The sequence below is a fragment of the Dasypus novemcinctus genome, chromosome 26, assembly GCF_030445035.2.
Source record: "Dasypus novemcinctus isolate mDasNov1 chromosome 26, mDasNov1.1.hap2, whole genome shotgun sequence".
NCBI classification, from domain to species: Eukaryota; Metazoa; Chordata; class Mammalia; order Cingulata; family Dasypodidae; genus Dasypus; species Dasypus novemcinctus.
Window position 1 is genome coordinate 30,029,886 of NC_080698.1, and position 19,175 is coordinate 30,049,060.

At 38.2% G+C, this 19,175-nt stretch overlaps 1 protein-coding gene and 1 pseudogene across 3 annotated transcripts in view; both read left to right on the forward strand.

The window, feature by feature from the left end:
- Nucleotides 1-19,175, forward strand: part of TAFA1 (TAFA chemokine like family member 1) — a 631,521-nt gene that overhangs the window by 568,926 nt on the left and 43,420 nt on the right. The gene's annotated exons all lie outside the window — the stretch shown is intronic.
- LOC139437679 (cullin-1 pseudogene) lies at nt 10,074-12,444 on the forward strand (annotated as a pseudogene).

Consider the following 19,175-nt stretch of genomic DNA (forward strand, 5'->3'; position numbering starts at 1 on the left):
GTTGTTACAGAAACCATATAGCCTACAAAGCCAAAAATATTTACTATCTGGCCTATTACAGAAAATGTTTGCTGACTGTGACCCTAAAAAATATCACTGTGACCAGAAGACTCTGATGTCTAATTAGCCAAGACCATTCCAGGATCTCATGAATGGAGAATAGCAGTGGGATGGTTCTCCAAAGGAAATTTAGATTCAGCTACCCAAAGAAGGGGAAATGATGCCAGAATGCCAAGAACCTACAAATATTTAGTACAAAATTTAGACATATTTACTCTTAATTTGCTTCTCTTTCCTTGTCTCCAATCTAAAATTGAATTATTTATGTAAAATGAATACTGCAAAGTTGAAACGTGCCTTAAGTGAATTTAAGACAAAAGAATTTGAAGAGGAGTAAAATATACAGAAATAAATAACTTTAAAATGTTACTAAAATAGAATCAATAATATTTACCACCATAGTGTCTAAAGTAATTATACTTACAAAATACTTTTTAACTCTGTTTTCCAAAATTGGAAATTAAAACTATTTGGGGATTATATTTATTTAACAATTCTAAATATACTATGAATAAACAGTGTTCTAGATACTGGAGCCACAGTAGTAAATAGGACGGACAGGTCCTTTCCAGAAACTTAAGGACCTAACTGTAGTCAGTAGGTAATTAAATAAAACAACTTCAGGTAATAAATAGTGTCTGGAATCTAACCAAAAGGAGTTGGGATAGACATTGATAATGAAGACCTTCCTTTGTCAAGGAATGCATCTGTGAGAAAGAGGCACTGAAGCAAAGTTCTGCAAGAAGAAGAGCACCAAGCCCAGGGACATGTAGAGTACGAGCATACCAAGCTGCAAGAAAAGCATGCGAAAAGTCTCTGAGGCAGAGAAATCTTATGTTCTAAAAAAGAAAACCAGGGTGCTTGGAACAGAGTAAGCTAGGGTAATACTCCAAACACATTTGTGACGTTACAGATGAAGCATGGCCTTAATGCATGCAAATTCCTTACTCATTCAGTAAAATGGGAAGATATTGAAGGCTTTCAAGAAGATGTATGACATAGCTTGATTTACTTTTTAAAATATCACTTTTGCTTCCTTGTATTGAGTGAATAGTAACAGTGGTAGTAATGGCTGACTCATATTAAGGCAATGTTCTAGGCAGTCTAAATGTATCAAGTTAATCTTCCCAGCAACCCTATCATTAGCTTCATTTTACAGATAAGGATTATGATTATTTTTTTTATTGCATGCTAGGAAAAATCCGAGTCTTCTTGTGCATTAGAACGCATGAAAAGAAAGACTATCATCAAACACAAAATAGTTGTTAATGGAATCTGGGCTATAGTGTCCAAATATACTGATTTACCATCGTTAATCCTATTCATTTCAGACAATTGGTAGATTACTAAATATTGGATAATTAAATAGTAACTGAACATATTCCTGGAAGCACAGATGGATATAGACAGTAATAATAACGATGATGACAGGCAAGCAAACCCAGTCTCAAACACTGCCAACATAACAGACTATGTGAAATTGTGCTTACTTCAGAGAGGCTCCAGTCTCCTTTTCCTGCATGCTTATCCCCCTATGTCTCCCTCTGAAGGGCATTCATCTGCCACATTCACCTCCACCCTTCCAAATCTAACAGCTCCTTTTTGATGCTCCTGGAAGCTTAACACATGAAAGCTATGATGTTGTCAGAACTGATCTTGTCAAGTCTAAATTTCCCCCCAACAAATGACTCAAATTCAAGCTTTAAAATCATTCCGAAAATCAAAATAATTGAATACAGGTATTCAAACAAAAACTCTTATATAAATGCTCATAGTAACACTATTCAAATAGCCAAAGAGTAGAAACAACCCAAATGCCCATCAACCCATGAATAGATTCACATATACATTCAATGAACTATTATTCAGCTGTAAGGAGGAATGAAGTACTGCTACATACTATAACATGGATGAACCTTGAAAACATGACACTGAGTGAAAGAAGCCAGGCATAAAGCCACATATTGTGTGATTCCATTTATATGAAATAGCAAAAATAGGCAAATCCATACAGGTAGAAAGTAAATTCGTTGTTGCCAGGAGTTGGGGTGGGGAGGAAAGGGTGAGTGACTGCTTAATGGGTCAGAGTTTCCTTTTGGACTGATGAAAATATTCTGGAACTAGACAATGGTGACAGTTGTACAACATTGTAAAGTAATAAGAGGCATGGTAATACACAGTTTAAAATGGTTAAAATGGTGAGTGGTAATTAGGTGAATTTTTACCTCAATTAAAAAAAGATACATTTCTGGTAGATAGGCCTTTCTGATGAAAAGCTAAGATGTTTCCAGTTCCCCAGGAAGAGGTGTTGTTTTCTAATAATATGTATTTCAGAAGGGCAATCAGTGAATCAGCACTGATAGATTTGTTTAAGTACTTGAACATAAAGCTCAATGCTGGGTAGATGACTAAGTGAAAATGTGATAATCATAGTGATCATGGAAGGATCAACATCACTATCATTATATCATCATCAGCAGCAGCAGCAGCAGCATCACCACCACCACCACAATCACTGTCACAATCACCACCACTACCATTACCATCATCATCACTACCACCACCCCCATTATCCCATTATCATTATCATCATCATATGATTTGAACAAATTTGATAACCATAGACGATATTAATCCAATATAAAGAAGACTGCATTTTAGTGCATACTTAATTGACTGCTTTTGAGGGCTATATACCTTAAATAATAAGAATAATTTGCTTTATTATAAGCATAATAAGGAAAATAAGAAAAAGATAACCACATTTTAGTCATATTATGTACAGTCAAATGGAAAGCCAATGGTCAGCTTTTCAGCCAGGGCATTCATTTATCCCCTTCATCTGTCAAAGGTATTTCATTTTTTTCATAAGCATCTTCCCTGTAAATCCAATTTTCCCTCACCAGGGCTCACCAGTTTGAACCAGAGAGAAACTGCTTGCTGAGTCTTTGTTCTGAAACCTGCAGGGCTCCTTAGCTGTCATCTCAACCTGAATTGCTCTAAGCACAAATTTTTTCCAGACCAGGCAGTGTGCACTTGCTGACATGCACTGAGGGGCCTCCCTGCTCCGTCCTGCATTCCTGGAACATCTTAACTAAGGTTATAACCAGGATCCACGCATGGCAACCAGGCTGTTCCTGCAGTGTCTGCCCTGGGGCTTTCAGCTGACTTGATGACTTTCCCCTGGTCCACACAAGAGCTTACTCACAAGAGATATGCAGCTCTCCCTGTCCTGTCACCACATCCTCACTTCCAATTCAGCATCTTAAAATACCTAATTTATAGTTATCAGTCTTTTTGTTATCCTTTCACTACAAATTAAACACCCAACCTCTTAATGGTTAAGCTAATTAGTTTGAAAATCCCCCCTATCTGTATCAAAAAATATATCAAAGGACAGTATAATTGGGAAAATTTGTCTCTCCCAGAGTAGCAAGGTCAGTAGCAGTGGCCATGGAATACAGGTGTACATGATCCCTTCAAAGAGATCAAATTATGATCAATGAATGAAAATTATTCTGCTAAAAATGAGGAAACCTGCTCAAAAACAAAGGTAATGAGAAAAGGTGTTCAGATGGTTAAATTGATGTAGCATGTGACATGATAAGAACAAACAAGCAAGAAGCATGGCATTCTGTTAAGACTGTGGTAGACTGAATCATGTACCCCACAAAGATATGTTCAAGCCCTAACCTCCAGTCCTGTGGGCATGAACTCATTTGTAAAGGGAATCTTCAAGTCCTAACCACTGGTCCTAAATGTGTGAATTCATTTGTAAATAGCATAGTCAAAGATCCTATTTGGAAGAGGTCAAATTGAATCAGGGTGGACCTTCATCCAATATGACTACAGTCCTTATAAGCAGAGGAAATTTGGACTCAGTAAGTCAGTAGAAGCTACAGAAAGGGTCTCAAGGTGACAGATTGCCATGTGACAGAGACAGAAATGCATCTACAAGCCATGGAATGCCAAGGATTGCTAGAAATCCACCACCACAATGCTACAGACTTTAGAGAAAATATGACCTTGCTGGTACCTCGATTTTGAACTTCTATCTTCCCAAACTGTGAGCCAATAAATTCCTGTTGTTTAAGTCAATCAATTTGTAGTATTTGTCTTAGCAGACCTGGTGAACTAAGACCAGCAGATACCAAAGGCCAAAGTATATTTATCAAAACATGGTAAAGCACTACTTCCTGACTATGTAAAACAGCAAAGTCAGAGAAGGAAACAGTTCTACTCAAAGAGAGACAAGGTTTTGGAGGATGCCCAAGAGGATAATGAGATAACTGCAGAAACAATTTAATCCTTTCAAGTGTTCATCCCAAAATTCTAGTGTTTAAGAGTCTTCAGAAAACTTAAAAAGTTAAAAACTATTGCCCTGCAGGGTAGCGATATATGACGCAAGCTACATTCTTCCAAAGTCCCCTGCTTTTATCTTTTATGAAGTCCTCTTACACTCATTGATATTTAGAGGATGAATATAAACTTATATAAAATTTCTCATGAATAAATACTTGCATTATTAATTACAATTCAAGGGTCACTTTTTAAATTTAACCTTGTCACTTTGTATTAGATTCCTCCTGCTGTATACCAAATTACACTTATCTAGCAGCATAGAACAACAGAAATTTATTATCTCACAGATTCTGGGTGTCAGGAGTTTGAGCATGGCTTAGCTGGATCCTCCGTCAGTGTCTTATGAGGCTGCAATCGAGGTGCCAGCCAGGCTGCATTCTCATGTGGAGGCTTAATGAAGGAAGAATCTGGTTCCAAGCTCATTCAGATTATTGCAGAATTTATTTTCTGCAGCTGAATGACTGAGGGCTGTAGCTTCTTATTAGCTAAAGGATGGAGATTTCTCTTAGATTCTAACAGCTGCCTTCAATTCCCTACCACATGGCTCTCTCCATAGACCAGTGACAACCTGGCACCTTTCATTTTCAAGACCAGCAGGAGAATCTCTCTCTCTCATCTGTCTGCTGGATGGTACCTTACATAATGAAACAAACATGAGAGTAGCATTCCTATAACACTTGCCATGTTATATTTGTTAGAACCAAGTCAGCGGTCCTACACACACACAGGATGTGGATCATTGGGTGTGTCCATCACACACCTGTAATGCATTGTATTAATTTATGCTTCAGGAGCTATAATGCACTATATCAATTTATGCTCCAGGGCAGTTGCCATCATCTGAGAGCTGTTATGAACTATGTATGGGCATAAACAGGGCAATGTAGGCTTCACTGGGCTGTATTTGTTTGTGGTCTGATTGATTCAAACATCATTCATTAATGCCCAATAATTCAGGGTGAAATAACTACTCTTGTTTTGAGAAAAATTTTGTTTATCTTAATATTTTTTCTGAGAAGCTAATTTTTCAGATTGCTCTCATTTAGAACCTAATAATGACCATTTTAAGAAATTTGCCAGATGAAATGCCACCAAGAATGACCTTCCTTCCAAAATGACTGAAACATACACATTCATTTAATTTTAATTATTCTGCAAAGCAGCCATACAGTACATCAATGAGAAATATTTATTCCTATGGCAATAATGTAGTCTACATTCTTTTTCTGGGCTGGAAAGGTGTTCATTATCACCTCTTTCAAGGCCTGAGGTCTAGAAAGATTCCATAGCGTTCATGCTATTGTTCTGTCCTTCTTACCCAAGGCAGGCATTGATAATCAATCACAGTGTTCTTTCTCCTTATGTCCAGACTCTGCTTCAGAATTGTAAATATTGTGTGCCAGACAGCTACTTGCAATGGTTGGAATTAGAATTTGAGTTACAACCTGTTTTCCATCCTTCGTCTGGACAGCTACCTACCTTGTCTTACATAGAGCCATCTCTGGTAAAATGATCTAAAGATGAGATGATCTGCTCAGACATGTTGGTAAGGAGGAGAGACACTTAAACAGATGTCAGCCCACTCCAATGCAGGTGCTGGGATCCCAACAAAAGCATGATTCACACAAGCACTGATGGAAAGACATTTATAATCATAGAGAAGAGACATAACAAGGTCAGCTTCACTGATGTGTGTTCCCCAAAGCCAGAAGGTCGCAGTCGGTGGCAGAGGCAGGGAGACATTTTCTCCATCCCTCTTTTGTGTTTTTCTGCTGCCATAATGAAGGAACCCTCTTTCCCTCCCCACCAGGGACAGATATATCCACCAAGGGTGTGAGCTGGATGTCATGAACTATGCTCACCAGACAGACTGTCTAGATGCTTGAGATAACAGGGAGAGGAGTATACCAGAGTCCACTCATCTACTAGAGGATTGTGTTTTTTCCTGTCAGGCTGACACACCTGGACCTGAGTATTTGTGGGTTCCAGAGAAAGGCATCAGGCAGCTCTAGGACCGCCATCTACCACAGAAAGCAAATGGCAAATGTGCTGGTGGAAAACAGTGTTAAGACGGGACTAGGGAAAGGATCCCTGCCATGGAGGCTACTGAGATAAAGCAATGGAAAAATGTTTTGTTGAAATATTATTTATATGGGAAAAATGAGGTATATCAATATACATAATTTTTAATTTTTCTAAAGTGAAGTTAGTACATCACAAAGAATGTTACATTAAAAAACATTAAAAAATCAAAAAACATAAGAGGTTCCCATATAACCCACTCCCCACCCCCACCACATCATTTTTGTAAATTTTTTTTTGAAGATAGATACAGCACACAAAAAAATGTTATGTATTCTGTGATTATCAGGTAGTCATATCAGGACAAACAGCTTGACTAAAACTAGTAGACAGAATTCTTCAACCCTTTGTCCCACTGACATAAATTCTTAACTATATTTACCAAGCAGGTCAGCTGAGGTTGTAATGAAATTCATCTGGAGTCATTTGGTCCTACAAAATGATAATGGGGCTCACAAGATTTTGACACCCTAAAATTGTTATATTTCCAGTAAGAGTAGATTTGGCCTTGAAGAGGCCATTGTAGTATGGTAAAGGCACCTTTAGAGCAGACACCCAGATTCTTTTTTTTTTTTTTTTATTTACATTTTATTTTTATTGATTTTGTAATAATATTACATTAAAAACATATATGTGAGGTCCCATTCAACCCCACCCCCCCACCCCACCACTCCCCCCCCCCCCCCCCAGCAACACTCGTTCCCATCATCATGACACATCCATTGGATTTGGTAAGTACATCTTTGGTCACCTCTGCACCTCATAGTCAATGGTCCACATCATGGCCCATACTCTCCTCCATTCCATCCAGTGGGCCCTGTGAGAATTTACAATGTCCGGTGATTGCCTCTGAAGCACCATCCAGGGCAGCTCCATGTCCCAAAGACGCCTCCACCTCTCATCTCTTCCTGCCTTTCCCCATACCCATCAGCCACCATGTCCACTTTTCCCAATCCAATGCCACCTCTTCTATGTGGACATTGGATTGGTTGACACCCAGATTCTTAGCACAACTCACTATGTGACCTTATGTGAACTTCTTAACATTCCTGAATCCATTTTTCAATTCAGAAAATGGCAATGAAGATAAAGTAATGCATGACCCCTTATATGAAATGATGAAGATACAAAAACTAACTTATGAAAAAGTGCTTTAACCTCATAAGAAGCATGATTTCATGTTATTGCAAAGCAACATTTAGTTAGCTGTAAGCTCCCCTTTATAAGAGGCCCACAAAAAATCTAAACAGGAAAAGTTGCAATTGTGCAGAAAAACATGTTGGGTTTGCCTTTATATTTTTATGACATTTATCGAGATTTCACTAGTGACAAGTTCATGATCTCATTTGATCTTCATAGCAACCCTATGTAGTAGATGCTGTTATTATACCCTCTTTCTAGAGGCTTAGAAAAGTCAAGCATTTTCCCCAATGACCACATGCAACTAGTGATGAAGCCATTCATTCATTCAACAAATATTTTTAAGTTCCTTCTCTGTTATAATCATAGGCATGTAAGATCCATTTGTGAATAAAACATGAAAAGACTTCTGCCCTTGAAACGCTTATAGTCTAATGGGGACGGTCAAATCAGAAACGATAAAGATAATACACAATAAATTAGGGAATTTTAGTTGCAAGAAAAAAATTAAATAACTAGGACAGAGCTGGAGGGCTGGAAGAAGAGAAGACAAACACTATTGAATAAAGTGGTACAGATAGCACTCATGGAGCAAGTCAGATTTCAATAAACACTAGAGGGAAATAAGACAGTTTGCCAAGTAAATTTATGGAGGGAGATAATTAAGGCAACAGAAACAGCAAGAGCAGAATCCTAAAGATAGGAGCATTGTGGGTATGTTCAATAATCAGTGATGGGGGCCAGGAATCAAGCTGTCCTGTCTAACCCATGAGTCTAACTTCACAATCACAGTTGCCTATGCCTCGATGTTGATGTCTATGTATGAGAGAAGAGAACCAATATTTATAGAGCTCTTGCTAAGTGTCAGACACAATGCTAGGTGCTTTCTATATGCTATGGTTTTTAATTATCACTAACAAAATACTCAAGGATCCTGGGGAAAGTCTGTGTAGTGTGGTCCTATAGAAAAAGAAAGAACACATCAGGCTAATCAGCAAGAGGCCATCAGTATATGTGGCCTTTCTAGAATTCATTTTGGGTCCATTCTACCCTTCACAAAGGTATGGGAAAGGCAGTTGTGGATATAATTGAAAGATTTGGCTAGCTTTCCCACATGGCCTTATCCAGGTATATCTCCCTTGAACACCTGTCTCCTAAAATTCCATATTCCACTCTTCTAGGTTAATCCTTATCAAGGCAAAAATGGATACATTCCTAATTTTATGTGAATAAAAAATATTCAAAGTATTATCTGGATTAGCATGTTAACTATGTAAAAATATGTATGCTTTGGGCAAGAACTAGAGGAGACTATGAAAAAATAGAACTAAAAGCGGTGAAAAGCTGGATGACATTTTTTAAAAATCATTATTATATTCCCAATCATTTTTAAATCCAAAGTCCCTTGAAAAGGTAACACATCTACTTATTATCAGTCATTACTATCACCAGGTGGTTAGATCCTTTTCAGAGAATGACAGTGACCTGTTCAAGCAAAAGGAAAGAAGAACCCTGGAACATGGAGGCAGAGGGTGGGACATGGACCAGATAGAAATAGGGTCCTGTAAGGGGAAAACAAATGAGGCCTGTAGCAGTTCGATATGGTTTGTGATTTCCAAAAAGAGGTATTGGATTATGTTTGCAAACTTGTCTATACCTGGGCATGAATAAATTATGATTAGGGCTTTGATTGGGCCATGTCAGTAGGTTGTTGAGTCCCTGCCCTTTGGTGGGTGGGGACTCACAGATAAAAGACCTGGCAAAGGACAGATTTGGAGTTTTGATGTTGGAGTTTTTAATGCTGAGTCTTGAGCTGGAGCCCCAGGAAGTAAGTACACAGAGGAGCTTGGTCATGAGGAAAGAGAGAAGGCCCCAGGAAGAGAAACAAGCTGTTCACCTAATAGTCTACAGCTGGCCTTGTGGAGAGAGGCAAAGCCTAGAGAGCCTTACAGTCTACAGCTGAACATGTGGAAAAAACAGAGGCGCTAAGCCCAGACAGAAATGAAACCGGAAAAGGGAGGAACCCAGGAAGCTTGAACCCTGGCAGATGTCAGCATCCATTTTGCCCCAACATATGGCAATAGACTTTGGTGAGGGAAGTAACTTATGCTTTATGGTCTGGTAACTGTAAGCTTCTACCCCAAATAAATAACCTTTATAAAAGCCAACCAAGTTGTGGGGAGATGGCAGTGGTGGTTTCCCAGCTACCCCACCCCAGATGCCGATGTCAGTGCATTTTGGCCCTCCCACCTGCTTCTCCACCCTGTAGCCAGAGTCAGTTTGCCTGCAATGAGATCTCATTCTCTACATTTAAAGGACATCTGCTGTGAATAAATTTGGAATGATACTGTATACTTTCATCTAATGGAGAATTAGCTGTATCTTGAAAAAGGATTGCTGCACTGGACAACTTCAAAATATTACTCACAATGTCATCAAACAGGAGTCAGAATCCACATGGACCAAAGCAGATTGGCCTTGATCAGATCTGGGATGATCTCAGAGCTGGGATCCAACAAGTTTATACCAGACAAAGTATGGCGAAATCCAGATATATGGAACTCTACACTCATGTTTATAACTACTGTACAAGTGTACACCAGTCAAACCGAGCATGAGGAGCTGGAGTCCCTCCTTCTAAATCTAAAAAGGGCCAGACACCTGGTGGAGCTCAGTTCATTGGCTTGAAATTATACAAACAACTTAAAGAATTTTTGAAGAATTACTTGACAAATCTTCATAAGGATGGAGAAGATTTGATGGATGAGAGTGTACTGAAATTCTACACTCAACAATAGGAAAATTATTGATTTTCAAGCAAAGTGCTGAATGGAATTCGTGCCTACCTCAATCAACATTGGGTTCACCATGAATGTGATGAAGGACGAAAAGGAATATAGGAAATCTATTCTCTTGCATTGGTGACTTGGAAAGATTGTCTGTTCAGGCCGTTGAATAAACAGGTAACAAATGCTGTTTTAAAACTGATTGAAAAGGAAAAATGGTGAAACCATCGATACAAGACTGATTAGTGGAGTTGAACAGTCTTATGTTGAATTGCAGCTGAATGAAATTGATGCATTTGCAAAAGGCCCTACGTTAACAGTGTATAAAGAATCCTTCAAATCTCAATTTTTGGCTGACACAGGGAGATTTTACACAAGAGAGACTACTGAATTCTTGCAGCAGAACCCAGTTACTGAATATATGAAAAAGGCAGAAGCTCATCTGCTTGAGAAACAAAGAAGAGTTCAAGTTTATCTTCATGAAAGCACACAAGATGAATTAGCAAGAAAATGTGAGCAAGTACTCACTGAAAAACACTTGGAAATTTTCTGCACAGAATTTCAGAATCTATTGGATGCTGACAAAAATGACGATTTGGGTCGAATATATAATCTTGTATCTAGAATCCAGAATGGCTTAGGAGAATTTTAAAAACTCCTGGAGACACACATTCATAATCAGGGTCTTGCAGCAATTGAAAAGTGGGGAGAAGCTGCATTAAATGACCCCAAAATGTATGTACAGACAGTGTTGGATGTTCATAAAAAATATAATGCCCTGATAATGTCAGCATTCAACAACAATGCTGGCTTTGTGGCTGCACTGGATAAAACTTGTGGTCACTCCGTAAACAACAATGAGGTTACCAAAATGGCTCAGTCATCCAGTAAATCCCCTGAGCTGCTGGCTCAATACTGTTATTCCCTATTGAAGAAAAGTTCCAAGAACCCAGAAGAAGCAGAACTAGAAGATACATGCAATCAAGTGATGGTTGTCTTCAAGTACATAGAGGATAAAGATGTATTTCAAAAGTTCTATGCAAAAATGTTGGCCAAAAGACTCACACACCAGAACAGTGCAAGTGATGATGCCAAAGCAAGCATGATCTCTAAATTAAAGCAAGCTTGTGGTTTTGAGTATACCTCTAAACTTCAGCAGACGTTTCAGGACATCGGAGTAAGCAAAGACGTAAATGAACAGTCAAAAAGCACCTCACAAATTCAGAACCCCTAGACTTGGGTTTCAGTATTCAAATTCTGAGTTCCGGATCATGGCCCTTTCAGCAATTTTGTACATTTGCCTTGCCATCAGAGTTGGAACATAGTTATCAGCAATTTACAGAATTTTATGCTAGCCATCACAGTGGCAGAAAATTGACATGGTTATATCAACTATCTAAAGGATAATTGATAACAAACTGCTTCAAAAACAGATACACCTTGCAGGCATTTACATTCCAGATGGCAGTCTTGCTTCAGTACAACACTGAAGATACCTTCAGTGTTAACTGATAGCAGTTAACTGATAGCATACAAATTGAAATAGATATTTTGGCACAAGTACTACAAATTTTATTGAAGTCAAAGTTATTCGTCTTGGAAGATGAAAATGCAAATATTGATGAGGTGGAATTGAAGCCAAATACCTTAATAAAATTATTTCTGGTTATAAAAATCAAACTAAGGGTTAACATCAATGTGCCAATAAAACTGAACAAAAGGAGGAACAAGAAACAACACACAAAAATATTCAGGAAGATTGCAACTACTGATTCAGGTGGCTATTGTGAGAATTATGAAAATGAGGAAGGTTCTAAAACACCAAGAGTTACTTGGAGAAGTGCTAACTCAGCTGTCATCAGGATTCAAACCTCTGGTTCCAGTAATTAAGAAATGCATTGACATTCTGATTGAGAAAGAATTTTTGGAGCGAGTCGATGTTGAAAAGGACACATTACAGTTACTTGGCTTAACCTTTCTAGAAGGGTCTGTCTGTGTAACCTGCAGCAAATAGTTCATGATGGAAAGAATGAAAACAACTCAAGTTCATAGCAGCCAGCCTGCTGCCATTTGGACCTCCCTTTTTAAAACTGAGACCAAGACTCCCATCAGCTAGTCTCTGATTTACATTGAAACTGCTCAGGATTGATACATTTCAAGTCTGTAAATATGGACACCGACGCCACTTAACCTAACTTAAGAATGGGAATTGAACCTTCCATGCTGAGGGCTGCATGCTACTGCATTTAAATCAATACACTGGCTACATGACTAACAGCTGTCATCTAAGCAGTATGTATGTTGGCAGCACTTTGAGAGCAAGTCTGTAAAAAACCATGTGTAGTATGTTTCTTTTTTTAATGTGGGGAAATAATGAAAATTAAAGGATTTCTGTACAAGTTGCATTTGGTTTTAAGTTTTACTAATTTCTATATGTAAATAAAAGATGATTATTTTAAAAAAAAGCCAACCAAGTTCTGGTGTTTTGCATCAGCACCCCTTTGCCTGACGAATACAGGGCCAAAGGGATCTGGACCCATTTTGCTGAGGTACCTGGTTCAAGGTGGGAAAGACATATATTATATATCACTTTCTGACTTTGAGTCTACATTGTCTCAAGATAAAGTTCAATGCCATGATCATGCTTTATAAGATCCTTCATGATGTGTTCCCACCTCCTTGCTCCTTCCTCGTCTCGTGGTCAGGGATCTGCAAAGGCTGGAGCTGCTGCCCACTGTGCTCTCTCCTGTCTTGCTGGGCACCACTACCTCCTGATGGAAATCTTCCTTAATTATCAACAAGAATGAGTCTGATGCCCTCACCTGTGCTTCCCTAGCATCCACTGCTCATTCTGCAACTGGACTGACTGTATTAAATCATAATTGCTTGTCTACCTAACTGTTCCCTCAATGGATTCTGAGCAACTCTAGCAGAGAGAAAGCCTGGTGCTTTGGTCATTGTTGTTTCCCAGTGTCAAGCTATGCATGATACCACCTGCAGGCTGTCAGGTGATCAAAGGATTAATACCACCCACACATACCCTTCTTGTTATTTATCCTTCCACTCAGGATCAGAAGTGAGAATTTGGGCCCAGTCACACCACCTTGGGCTATACAAAGCAGGATTTAAAGTTTCCTGTCTCCTAAAGTGTAGCTTATGTCCCTGCTGAACCAGAGGGCCCCTTGTGGTTGACTAGATATAACCTCAAATTTCCCAACTGCCTCTCTCAGGCAAAGCCTTAGACATTTACTTTATGGATCTCCAAACTACAAATAAAATATTACTAAATTTTATGTTGCATCCAAAATTTAGAGTTCATACACTTTTTAGGATGAAGAAACTGAGACTGAGGAATGTTGATTAAGTCAAACAAGGTGACATAGTTAACTAACAACAGAGTCCAGAATTGCACTGAGGAATTCTAAGTCCCAATTCAACATTCTTTCTACAGTAACATTTTGCATAGAAAAGGAAAAAATGAATAAAACAAAAATAAGAATGTAGGAAGCGTCAGATTTATTGGGCTCTACAAGAGTAAAGGGATGAAATAGGCAAGTTATTATCTTCTCTGGCTATCAGGTAAAGATAAGTTAGAAATTTTCTCCCTGATGTAAACCAGCTCATTGCATTCCTAAAGATTTTATACCTTTTGATTTTGGTCTGTTCTTGTTTATTCATAAGAACAAGAAGTTCAGGTATATATTTCACTGATTTTACAGAGTATATATTAAGAAGACTGAAATGCAAATGCATCTCTCCTCTATGCTGGTTATTTTCTTGTCCCTGAAAGAAGGGAAAAATTCATTAGATCTTTTGCAATCATATTTCATTTGCTTTACACATTCAAGACTTCACCCATTGCTATTTTGTAAATAAACAGGTAGTATAAATATCTGGGTTGCAATAAACATGGAAATAAGGTTCACCCTCTTCCTGTGATGAATTTAAACATGAAGTAATAGGTATGAAAACAATATGAAAATAATACTGTTAGCAAACACAGTTGCCATAACTGTTATTAACTCAATTATCTTCATAGCTTCAGTAAGTTTCTAATCATATGTTTCTACTGGCAGGCAAGTTAAAATAACATATTCCTTCTAGACATCAGATGGAAATATACTGGAAAAGGTAACCATTTTTCTTATATCAAAACAATAAAAAATTGCGTTTAATTGAACAGAGGCAATGAAGTGAAAGCTAGATAAATATCATGACTTTTTCAGGCTATGTAATGATTCTAAGGAATTTCATACCTACTCTAAGTAAATATTAAACGTGATTTGGTAAAAGATGAATAGTTCCAAATTTTAAAAAACATTATGGTCAAATGCAAAATAGTATTAATATTCAGCAAACTTATGATCTTTTAAAGTTTTGCTGGTAGTCTTAGTTACCATAAGTGGTGGCTTGATGCACTATGTACTCCAGAAAGACGTGCTCTTAAATCTAATCCATCCTGTGAGTGTCAATCCATTGTAAGCAGGATCTTTTGATGAGATTACTTCAGTTAAAGTTGACCCACCTCATTCAGGATGAGACTTAAACATATTACGGGAGTCTTTTATGAACAGAATGGAGAGAGAGAGAGAGAGAGAGAGAGAGAGAGAGAGAGAGAGAGAAGCAAGAAGCTGAAATCAACAAAATGCAGAAGAGAAGGGAGAGACCAGCAGATACTGCCATGTGCCTTACCGTATCTCAGAGGAAAAAAGGTCAATAGCAGCCGGCGTTCAGGAGGAAAGCATCATCTTGATGCTGCCTTGATTTGAACATTGTTACATCCTTAAAACTGTAAGCTAATAAATTCCCATTGTTTAAGCCAACATATTTCATGGTGTCTGCTTTGAGCAGACTAGTAAACTGAACACCATAGACAAACTGAACTCACTGAACTTACTTGGCTGTCTTCATTAAAGCTCTCAATATAATTTACCAATTCAAATTAAAGCTAAATATACCATTTAGGATTGCAGCAAATAATAATGTAAGCAACATCCAATATTTAACTGAGTACTTAATATATACCAAGAGTTACATTCTAAGTATCATAAAAGATGATGATGGCCATCATCATCTTCAACAACATATATAGGGTACTTATATATGTCAGTACCCTCTTCTAAGTTCTGTTTATGCTAACTCATTTAATATATAACCACTATTTGATGATATAGGGCAGATGATTACGGTTATGTAAACTTAGGCCTCATTGACTCCACAGTTGAAGCCCTCAATCGCATGACATGCTGTCCCAGAAGACTACCTCCATAAGTGGGCTTATTGATTCATTTACAAAACTTCAATCTGTTTCTTTAATCATTTAGTGGGTTTTAGATTTGTGTCCCACAATATAGAACTGAAGCTCTTCCAAGAAACTTACTCTTTAAAACACATTATTCACTAACCTTTAAAAGTAATGACTTTTTGATCAACACAAAGAATAATGAGGAGGCTGCTTGAGAAAATATAATAAAAAATAGGTGTTATTTTAGTTGTCGGCTCTCTGCATTTTCTCTACCCACCATCAGAAATATAGATGTTTCCCTACAACCATCTTGCATTTGTATTTGTTCAGGGCAATGCATGAGCCTAAAGGAGATCCAGGCCCCAGATGGGTTAGTATTTTCAGTCTTCTCTGTGCTAGATACTATACTAGGAACATGAGATCAAATTTAATTAACCCAACATAGCTATTGGATTGCTTTCCTTCATTTCAAAGGAAAGTGGGGTTAAAAGAGCTGAAAAACTTTCCCAGGATTATGCAGCTAGCAAGCGACTGACTGGAATTTAAAACAAACAAAAACTATTTGATCTGTCATCAGAGTTGATATATTAACTATAAAATTAAATCTTGATAAATTCTTGCAAGAAAAATTTAACTTTTTTGAAAGGTTTGTCAATCTCAATATGTATACACTTTTCAAAGCACCTAAATTATCTCTCAATTTCAACAATTGAATTGCTTTTACCCACTTTACAGAAGAGGATCTGAGACTCAATAACTGGAGTTCTCACAAACATCAAAGGCAGTGTATTAGTCAGGGTTTTCTAGGGAAACAGAATCAACAAGAGATATCTGTTAATAATATGTGATTTTTTAAGAGTCTATCACACAGCCATGCGGATGCACAAGTTCAGGTTCCACATGCAGGCTGCAACCAGGGGCTCCAATGAAAGTCCAGTGAAGGTTCTTGATGAGTTCTAGGAAATGTTGGCTGTCCAAAGATAAGCTGGGAAATTTTTCTCTTAATGCTGGAATCACTTCCCCTTTTAAGGCATTCAACTGATTGGATTAAGCATTACTTATTGCTGATGGCAATCTCCCTGGTTGATGTAATTGTAACCAGCTATCTATAGTTTACCACTGCAGTAAAGTTAATGGTGACAAAAGCCCCAAAATGCCCTTGTATTACAGTTAGCCCAGTGCTTGCTTTACCAAACAATTGGGCACAACTACCTGGCCGAGTTGACACAATAGCCTCACCATCACAGTCCACCCTTGGTCAACTCGACAACAATACACATTACCTTAAACCATACTTAGTCTCTAAGTAAAAACAATAACAGACATGCATATATATATATTTCCGCCTAACAATGTTCAACTCTCCTGCATATAAGTAGAAACACATTAATTCCATACAGAATAGAGTGCAAGTTCTTGGGTAATATTCAGTCTCAAACTTGACATCCTCAAATATTATGACATGAAACTGATACAACTTGTTATATGATAAGGGAAAAGTTTGGGGAAGAAGACAAAGAAATCTGATTTGTGTACATATACAATCATCATCATAATGAAACAAGGAAGAAAGATTCATGACCATTATAATCCTTGTTTCTGTAACTGATCATGTGGTCAGAGTTCATATTTATCACTACCTTCTTCCACTAACCATTCCATGTTTTCATTACCCTCAGCAAGCACTTTAACTGGCTGTGGTTCTTTGTCTGGTGGGGTGACCCAAACGTTCATTCCTGAAGAGTCTGGGCCATTGTTAGTCCTTCTTGGATTGGGTTATTGCAATATCCCATTGACTTTGATCATAGGACATGGCAGTACTAGGAGATGCCCTAGAGGATCTCCTGTATTCCAGGCAAACTCTTCTTTACCCCCATTACATAGATGCCGTCCTATTACCCTTGATAGTCACAATCAGTCACCCCAGCCAGTATAGTAATTCCCTTCTTTGACTGTTGATTCAGAGGTAAGAGGACTCCAAAGTGGCCAGGTGGCAGATTTAACTTCCAGTTCAATAGAATCATTGTTGTGTTCCCTGGGGACAGCACTCCTCATTTTGGGACTAAAACCTGTAGACCAGCAGAGTCTGAGGTTGCAGGGACAGGAAGCAAAAATTTTCCTAGTGGGTCACTAGGAATAATAGTGAGTGGTGCCACTCCCATTTCCACCCCTTGATTCCTGGACCTTGGATCCTGGTTATGGGAGAAACAAGACCATAGAGTGGATGCTGATTTAGAGCATACACAGCCTCCTGGAGAACATTACTCCAGCCCTGCAAGGTATTGCCACCTAGTTGGCACTGCAATTGAGTCTACAAAAGGCCATTCCACCATTCTATCAATCCAGCAGCTTCAGAGGGATGGTGAACACAGTAAACCAGTGAATTCCATGGGCATGTGCCCATTGCACACATCATTTGCTATGAAATGGGTTCCTTGATCGGAAGCAATGCTGTATGGAATGTCATGGCAGTAAATAAGACATTCAGTAAGTCCACGTATGGTAGTTTTGGAAGAAGCATTGCATGCAGGAAATGCAAACCCATATCCAGAGTATGTGTCTATTCCAGTTAAAACAAATCACTGCCCCCTCCAGTGTAGTCAACCTACCACCAGGTAGGTTGCTACCACCAGGTAGCAGGCTGGTTACCTCAAGGAGAATAACTACTGGTATATATTAAGTGCTCAATTAAACATTGGATATTGCTTATATTATTATTATTTGCTACAATCCTAAATGATATTTTTTGCTTTAATTTGAATTGATAAATGATGTTGAGAGCTTTAATAAAGACAAACAAGTAAGTTCAGTGAGCTTAGTTTGTCTATGGTAAATCAGTTTACTAGTCTGCTTAAAGCAAATACCATGATATATGTTGGCTTAAACAATGGGAATTTATTAGCTTACAGATTTGAGGCTGTGACAATGTTCAAATGAAGGCAGCATCATGACTGATGTAATTATAGTCAGCTATCTATGATTTACCACTGCAGTAAAGTCAATGGTGACTAAAGGCCATAAATGCCCTTGTACTACATTTAGCCCAGTGCTTGCTTGACCAAACAATTGGGTACAATTCCCTGGTCAAGTTGACACAATAGCCTAGCCATCACAGACAGACATAGGATTAGAACCCAGATCTTCTTATGATTCCTTTCCATTTTGCACCACTCCAGATACCTCCAAAGTGGCAAACATAAGACATAAAGGAGATGTGAATATCAGATCCTTTAGGAGTGGTACAGGAAGTGCCAGAGAAAGGCAGGTGGTTTTGTGCCAGGTGATGGCTAATAGATACAAGGCAGATGGACTGTCAGGTATACGAGACCAGTACTATCTGTTAGAACTTTCTGTGGTGATGGAAATATCCTCTTGTGCACTGTCCAATAGGATAGCCTCTAGCCATACATGACTATTGAACACATAAAATGTGGCTAGTACTATTGAGGAACTGAATTTTAGTTTATTTAATTTTAATTAACTTAAATCTAAATAGCCAC